At 38.3% G+C, this 9,285-nt stretch overlaps 1 pseudogene across 1 annotated transcript; it reads right to left on the reverse strand.

Annotated features, from left to right (window-relative positions):
* Nucleotides 1-6,964: 6,964 nt before the first annotated feature.
* On the reverse strand, nucleotides 6,965-8,666 carry LOC117075030 (annotated as a pseudogene). Its single transcript, XR_004433815.1, has one exon. The product of XR_004433815.1 is annotated as an elongation factor 1-alpha 1-like (transcript).
* Between the last annotated feature and the right edge of the window lie 619 nt (nucleotides 8,667-9,285).

The raw sequence follows: 9,285 nt of genomic DNA on the forward strand, positions 1-9,285 counted from the left end.
GAAGTATTCCTTCCTCTTCAGTTTTCTGGAAGAGTTTCTGTATAATTGGTATCATTTCTTCCTTAAATGTTTAGTAAAATTCACTTGTGAAGCCATCTGGGCCTAGAGTTTTCTTTGTGAGAAAATTTTTAATTACACATTTAATTTATTTATTAGACATAAGGCTATTCAGGTTAGCTGTTTCTTTTTCAGTAAGCTTTACTAGTTGGTGTCTTTCATGGAATTTGTTCATTTCATCTAAATTGTTGAAATTACTGGCCTAAAGTTATTCACAATATTCCCTCATTATCCTTTTAATCTGCAGACTGATTTTTCCTCTCTCGTTCCTGATATCGGAAATTTGTATCATCTCTCTCTCTCTGCCTAAATGTTTTTCAATTTTTTAAAATTATACTTTAAGTTCTAGGGTACATGCGCACAACGTGCAGGTTTATTACATATGTATACATGTGCCATGTTGGTGTGCTGCACCCATTAACTTGTCATTTACATTACGTATATCTCCTAATGCTATCCCTCTCCCCTCCTCCCCACAATAGGATCCTATGTGTGATGATCCCCTTCCTGTGTCCAAGTGATCTCATTGTTCAATTACCACTTATGAGTGAGAACATGCTGTATTTGGTTTCCTGTTCTTGCGATAGTTTGCTGAGAATGATGGTTTCCAGCTGCATCCATGTCCCTACAAAGGGCATGAACTCATCCTTTTTTATGGCTGCATAGTATTGCATGGTGTATATGTGCCACATTTTCTTAAACCAATCTGTCACTGAAGGACATTTGAGTTGATTCCAAGTCTTTGCTATTGTGAACAGTGCCGCAGTAAACATACATGTGCATGTGTCTTTATAGCAGCATGACTTATAATCCTTTGGGTATATCCCCAGTAATGGAATGGCTGGGTCAAATAATGTTTTTCAATTTTATGGATCTTCTCCAAGAACCACATTCTGCCTTAATTGGTTTTCCATTATTTTTCTGTTTCCTATTTCACTGATTCGTTCTGTTATCTTTATTATCTCTTTTCTTCCTACTTTTGACAACGTTTGCTCATATTTATTCCTGGTTTTTATGACAGGAGCTTAGGTCATTGATTTAAGACTTTTCTTCTTTTCTAATATAGACATTTTAGTATATAAATTTTCCTCTAAGTATTGCTTTAGCTGCAACTCACAAATTTTGATATGTTTATCTTTTCATTTCTATTCAGTCAAAATACTTTCTAGTTTCCTCTTTCATTTTTTCTTTTGCCCATAAGTCATTTTTAGGTGTGCTTTGGTTTCCAAATATTTGAGCTTCCACATTTCCTTCTATTGTTTCTAATGTAATTTCATTGTGATCAGAGAACATACTTTGTAGGATTTGAATAATTTTAATTTATTGATATTTGTTTTGTGGTTCAGAATTTTTCTATCTTGATAAATGTTTCACGTACACTTGAAAGGAAGTATATTCCACTGTTGTTGAGTGGAGTGTTCTATAAATATCATTTAAATCAAATTAGTTGATAATGTTCTTCATGCTTTTATATAATTACTGATTTTCTGTCTCTGTTTTATCAGTTACTGAGAAATGGGTTTTAAAATCTCTGATGATAATTGACTATTTCTTCTCGTAGTTCTATCAGTTTTTCTAGAATTGTAAGGTCCTCTTGATAAGGTGTCCTTGCCTGGATTCCCTCTACTCTGCTGTGACCTGGAAACTTTCTCCAGGCTTTAAGTTGGGGAAATTGTTTTGCTTCCTTCATTTATCTTTCCTGTAATGCAGTGGGTGGGAATTTTTTTAAAATTTATTTTAAGTGACAAAAGTGGGAGGGTAAATCCAATCCGCATTACTCCATCTTGGCCAGAGAATCATGAAGGCAATAACTGAGTATAGACTTAAAAGAGATAAGGGGGCAATATCTGATACAGCACACTCCAGAAAGAGGAAAGTCTGAGATGGATATGTAACTGGCAAATTTGTGGAGCATCAAAGAGGCCAGTGTGGCTAGAGAGGATGAGCGGAATAACAAGAGATGAGATCAGAGATCGTTTAGTCTCTCTCTGGCCTATAGCTTACTCTGAGCAAGATGGAAGCCACTCTAGGGTGTTAAGCAGAGGAGTGACATGCTCAGACTCAGACTTCTGTTTTAAAATGTTCACTGTCTACTGAGTTGACAGTAGACTACAGAACAAGCTTGTCCAATCTGCAGCCCATAGGCCACACGCAGCCCAGGATGGCTTTGAATGCAGCCCAACACAAATTCGGAAACTTTCTTAAAACAATATGAGATTTTTTTTTTTTTTTTGCTATTTTTTTTTTAGCTCATCAACTATCTTTAGGGTTAGTGTATTTGATGTGTGGCCAAAGACAATTGTTCTTCAAATGTGGCCCGGGGAAACCAAAAGATTAGACACCCTGCTGTGGGGTATTAAGAGTAGAAGCAGTTGTGTCAGTCAGAAGGCTAGTACTACCAGCAACAAATGATGGCAGTTTGACCAGGATGGCAGCAGTGGAGATGATAAAGTATGCAGTGGAGATGACAAAGACTCTGATTATAATCTGAAGATAAAATTGGTAGGATTTACTAACAGTTTGCCTGTGAGGATGAGAGGAAAAAAGAACTTAAGAAAGATCTAGTGTCCTTTGAATTGTACCATACTATTTGTCTTTTGTGTTTGGCAAAAAGTTGGCGGGTTAGCCCTCCTATTATTGCTGCTACAGAATGAGCAGTTGTATATTTAATGTTTTTTCTCCTATTCCTTTCCCAATGATCCAACATACATTAGCTCCTGTGGAAACTTATTGGGTGTAAGAATTAAAGCATATGAGACTCCTTTTTCAAGTTGAAAAGTGGGTTTGGTGGAGATGTGGATCAAATGGCCAACCTCTGTGTTTCTTAGGATAGGGGCCACAGAATCTACATTTAAATTAACATCTAAAGGGCCTTCCCTTTACTACCAGTCTCAAAATAGAGATCCAGCCTGCCTTATGACCCACAATCCCATTTGACAAGCAGCTCAGCCTAGACTCCAGACTGCTGGATTGTGGAACTAATAGGTGAGGGAACCAGTTCTACAGCAAGCAAGTTCTAAACTTGGCTGGTATGTACCTGCCTCAACTTACCTCTGGCTTTACACAAAGACCTAATTTGGTTGGGCTTTGCTTCAGCTGAACTGCAGCTCCTGGTAGCCTTGAGAAGCTGGCTGGAGAAAGAAGCAGGCGAAATTAATATGTCAGCTTTACATTTAGGCAGAGGAAGGCTTTAAAGCTGCAGAACATACACTCATACAAGACCTTCAGTCAACAAATGTCTCCCTGCTACTTAGACCAAGCTGAACCATTTATTACTCCCAGTCAGAATTCTATAGGATAAGAAGGCAAGAGCCAGGAAGCAGAGAAGTCAGGAGATCTATAATCCATTAAAAACTACTGGTAATCTGGCTCCTTATAAAAGAGAAGGAACAGAAAATTTCTTCTATTTATAAAACTCCAAGAGATTCCATAGATTTAATATCTGAGACAAGTAGGTCTTCCTAGAGAGGATGAGGTGACTAAGAACCACAGACAACCAAGAGGAGGCTACAGGGGCTAGAGTGCAACCAGAGCAAATAAGATTATTTATTGGAGAACTGGATAAATATACTATAAATCCTCTGCTTCCAGAGAATCAGTCACAGACTAAATGGACTAGAAAGAAGGAGAGAATCTATGTATCCCGCAGGCAAATTCAGGGCCTATGCTTTGACCTGCTGCCCTAAAAATAAGTGGGTGTGATCTGAGGATTCTTTCTTCATCCTAGGCAGAGTTTGCATCATTATCATTAACATCATAAACAATATCAAGATTATTGGCACTATAATCATTTTTAATCAACGTGGCCCACCAGCCAACTGAGCCAGAACCAAGATATATTTCCAAGCAGAACAATCACAGGCCACTTTTATACAGTGTTAGATGCACAGAGATGTTGATTAATCCCAACACAATGTGATTGGGATTAATATACGATTTTAATTCTCAAAACAAAACTTGTAAAAGTAATTTTTTATGATGATGATGTCATTCACTAACAGAAAATATAGTCTTTCTAACAAATGCAAAAAACAGTACTTTTTAAAAATTTGTGTAAAAACAAAAATTTCTACCATTTATTGAATGGCTGTTCTGTTCCAGGCACTTGACTTAACTCTTTTAAGCTTTGTAACAACCCTGCAAAGAAAATTTCCCCCATTCACAGAGATGTGAAGTTCCATAATTAGTAAATGGCTAAAGCAGAATTCCAACCCAGATCTGTCAGATTCCAATGTCTATACTCTTACTAGTCACTGGGCTAAACTGCTTTGCTATGAACGTTTTTGTTTTAGTTTTTAGGAAAAAGCCAAAAAACATACTCCTTTAGGAGTCCTACCCTGTGTGTTCCCTGATTTCTCCTATGTCAACCAGATCTAGGAAACAGGTGTGAGAAAGTCTCTACTAGAAAAGTCTAGGCTAATAGCTTCTCCTTTTGCAGCAAAGGTCCCAAGCCCTACTCTCCATGAATATACCTGCTTTTCAAACCATACCCATCTCAGAAATGAGTGGGATGTCATCAATGACCACTTAAAAAGTTAAGTATTAGTTTCCCTAGGCCAAGGCCCTAGAGCCTCAGGTGTCAGATTCTGTTCCAAGTGTCTTTGGCTTGTATAAAACTCAGGGTATTGAGTGAGGCAAGTGGATTACAGAACAGTCATTCCCTGAGATCTAAGTCACCCTATAATAGCTCTGTAAAACAATTACTCTATCTGCCTTTTGTAATTATCATGCTAAGCTGGTGATCTAGCACCACTTTTTCAAGACAAGAGCCTCCAAGGAAGAAAACTTACCCCTGGAGAAAAAAATGAAACATTTGCAGATGTGTTTTTCCACAGATCCCACTTTACTGTCTTTCCTCTCACAGTCCAATGTTCAGGAGTTACTTAAAATGAGCTGTCCCAGGAAATCTAGGCACTGAAGAATAATTAGTGCCAGAGTCAAGAAATAAGCACATGAGAGGAGTGACTTTATTCACAATAGGTAAGATAAACATAATTAATTTTCAAAGGAGAACAAATGAAATTAACATAATTGCAATAATCAATAATATTGTTAGTTTAATTCATAAATTAAAGTTAAAGCCTGATGCCATAACTCATAGGTTTTATATTTATTTTTCCCTTATCGTGTTCAAGCTGTGCAAGGCAGCCCAAGATATAATTTTCGCCAATTCTTTTCTCATCCAGAAGGCATGAAATATCAGCCCTACTGAGTATTGTGGAGCAAATCTATTCCAGTTAAAACTTACGGTGATTTAAGGACAGACATATGTATATTCACAATATTTTTGTGCACAATACACCCTGCTCAATATCAAATGGCAAATCCTCAATATCTTTTCAAATAGGTGAGTGTCAAGATCATTTAAGGGTAGTGACAAATAATCCCAAACTCATAAATAATTCCAAACCAATATAATTTCATTAAGGACACTGCACTTAGCACTAGGCATTCCATGTTCTAGGTCTTCAACAATGTATAGTAAATACTATTTATTTATTGAGAGCCACTGGACAAAAGGAAGTCTAGTTACTTTAAATTCACACTTCTGCACAGCAAAAGAAACTACCATCAGAGTGAACAGGCAACCTACAGAATGGGAGAAAATTTTTGCAATCTACTCATCTGACAAAGGGCTACTATCCAGAATCTACAAAGAACTCAAACAAATTTACAAGAAAAAAACAAACAACCCCATCAAAAAGTGGGCAAAGGATATGAACAGACATTTCTCAAAAGAAGACATTCATACAGCCAACAGACACATGAAAAAATGCTCATCATCACTCGCCATCAGAGAAATGCAAATCAAAACCACAATGAGATACCATCTCACACCAGGTAGAATGGCAATCATTAAAAAGTCAGGAAACGACAGGTGCTGGAAAGGATGTGGAGAAATAGGAACACTTTTACACTGTTGGTGGGATTGTAAACTAGTTCAACCATTATGGAAAACAGTATGGCAATTCCTAAAGGATCTAGAACTAGATGTACCATATGACCCAGCCATCCCACTACTGGGTATATACCCAAAGGATTATAAATCATGCTGCTATAAAGACACATGCATACGTATGTTTATTGCGGCACTATTCACAATAGCAAAGACTTGGAATCAACCCAAATGTTCATCAGTGACAGACTGGATTAAGAAAATGTGGCACATATACACCATGGAATATTATGCAGCCATAAAAAAGGATGAGTTTGCGTCCTTTGTAGGGACATGGATGCAGCTGGAAACCATCATTCTTAGCAAACTATCACAAGAACAGAAAACCAAACACCGCATGTTCTCACTCATAGGTGGGAACTGAACAATGAGATCACTTGGACTTGGGAAGGGGAACATCACACATCAGGGCCTATCATGGGGGGGGAGGGGGAGGAATTGCATTGGGAGTTATACCTGATATAAATGAATTGATGGGTGCTGACGAGTTGATGGGTGCAGCACACCAACATGGCACAAGTATACATATGTAACAAACCTGCATGTTATGCACATGTACCCTACAACTTAAAGTATAAAAAAAAAAAAAAGAATTACAGAAGCAATATTCAGCTGATAAAGGCAAATAAGAAAGAAAAAATACGCTAAAAAAAAGAACAGGTTTAAATGTTTGAAAAAGAATGTTAAAATTAAAAAGGCAGTATTTGAGCTATATGTATTTTCAATTGTATATGATTATAAATATGTAAGACAACACACACAAAAGGGATCAAAAATTTCTTATGGAAAATATAAAAATTGTCATTGGGCAATAGGACTCTGGATTTCTCTTTGCTGCTTTTTAGTTTTCTGAATTTTCTGAATTTTAATTAAAATAGTATGTAACTATTACAATAAAACATTTTAAAACAATTTAAAAAAATAAATTCACACTCAGCAATGAACTCCCTCTTTTTTTTTTTTTCTCATTAAACTTTTTTAATGGGTCTCAAAATTCTGTGACAAATTTTTGGTCAAGTTGTTTCCATTAAAAAGTACTGGTTTTAAAAACTAATAACTTAAAACTGCCACACGCAAAAAAGAAAACCAAAGTGGTCCACAAAACATTCTCCTTTCCTTCTGAAGGTTTTACGATGCATTGTTATCATTAACCCGTCTTTTACTGCTAAACTTAAATGGCCAATTGAAACAAACAGTTCTGAGACCGTTCTTCCACCACTGATTAAGAGTGGGGTGGCCGGTATTAGGGATAATATTCATTTAGCCTTCTGAGCTTTCTGGGCAGACTTGGTGACCTTGCCAGCTCCAGCAGCCTTCTTGTCCACTGCTTTGATGACACCCACCGCAACTGTCTGCCTCATATCACGAACAGCAAAGTGACTCAAAGGTGGATAGTCTGAGAAGCTCTCAACACACATAGGCTTGCCAGGAACCATATCAACAATGGCAGCATCACCAGACTTCAAGAATTTAGGGCCATTTTCCAGTTTTTTACCAGAACGGTGATCAATCTTTTCCTTCAGCTCAGCAAACTTGCATGCAATGTGAGCCGTGTGGCAATCCAACACAGGGGCATAGCCAGCACTTATTTGGCCTGGATGGTTCAGGATAATCACCTGAGCAGTGAAGCCAGCTGCTTCCATTGGTGGGTCATTTTTGCTGTCACCAGCAACGTTGCCACGACGAACTTCCTTAACAGACACATTCTTGACATTAAAGCCCACATTGTCCCCAGGAAGAGCTTCACTCAAAGCTTCATGGTGCATTTTGACAGATTTTACTTCAGTTGTTACGTTGACTGGAGCAAAGGTGACCACCATACCGGGTTTGAGAACACCAGTCTCCACTCGGCCAACAGGAACAGTACCAATACCACCAATTTTGTAGACATCCTGGAGAGGCAGGCGCAAGGGCTTGTCAGTTGGACAAGTTGGTGGTAGGATGCAGTCCAGAGCCTCAAGCAGCGTGGTTTCTCTGGCATTGCCATCCTTACGGGTGACCTTCCATCCCTTGAACCAAGGCATGTTAGCACTTGGCTCCAGCATGTTGTCACCATTCCAACCAGAAATTGGCACAAAAGCTACTGTGTTGGGGTTGTAGCCAATTTTCTTAATGTAAGTGCTGACTTCCTTAACAATTTCCTCATATCTCTTCTGGCTGTAGGGTGGCTCAGTGGAATCCATTTTGTTAACACCAACAATTAGTTGTTTCACACCCAGTGTGTAAGCCAGAAGAGCATGCTCTCGGGTCTGCCCATTCTTGGAGATACCAGCTTCAAATTCACCAACACCAGCAGCAACAATCAGGACAGCACAGTCAGCCTGAGATGTCCCATGTTTTTGATGAAGTCTCTGTGTCCTGGGGCGTCAATGATAGTCACATAATACTTGCTGGTCTCAAATTTCCATAAGGAGATATCAATGGTGATACCACGTTCCTGCTCAGCTTTCAGTTTATCCAAGACCCAGGCATACTTGAAGGAGCCCTTTCCCATCTCAGCAGCCTCCTTCTCAAATTTTTCAATGGTTCTTTTGTCGATGCTACCGCATTTGTAGATCAGATGGCCAGTAGTGGTGGACTTGCCCGAATCTACGTGTCTAGTGACCACAGTGTTGATACGAGTCTTTTCCTTTCCCATTTTGGCTTTTAGGGGTAGTTTTCATGACACCTGTGTTCTGGCGGCAAACCCGTTGCAAAAAAGCCCTCTTTTTTTTTTTTTTTACCTTATCAGTTACTCACTTGACTTACAAACTCTAAATGCATATTAATGTTTGAAACATTCAAACATATGACTTAAAAGTTGGTATTTTCACCTACCAATATTCAAAAAAATGTAATGTTCCAAATGCTCTGAATGCCCCAACATTTTAAGTGTATACTTGCAGCCTTTTTAGAGAAATTATTTTGATTATACAGATTCTAGATTGCTTGTTTTAAGGGAAAAAAATCAGTTGCATTACTTAATAGGCATAACTTGCAATTTGTCAAAATACAAATTCCAGCTCATCTAGTGAAACTAGAGTTCCAAAGCTATCCACATTCTTTCCCATTCAGTCAGGTTTAGCTAGCCAGTAAGTTTCCAAATCCATCATGGAGCAACCTTCTCTCTGTCATCACAGGTTGTTGATATCATAGCTCCAAGGAACATCTGAGCTTCTGATACCCAGCTTCTGAGATCCAGTAAAGTTCAACAAGCATTAGTAGGTCCCAGACGACACATTTCAGCTGAAACTGGACAAGTCACTAAAGCCCTATAGTGCATTCTGAAAGCC

This window comes from Trachypithecus francoisi, unplaced genomic scaffold (assembly GCF_009764315.1).
Source record: "Trachypithecus francoisi isolate TF-2019V2 unplaced genomic scaffold, Tfra_2.0 Lachesis_group5, whole genome shotgun sequence".
In the NCBI taxonomy this organism is placed as follows: domain Eukaryota; kingdom Metazoa; phylum Chordata; class Mammalia; order Primates; family Cercopithecidae; genus Trachypithecus; species Trachypithecus francoisi.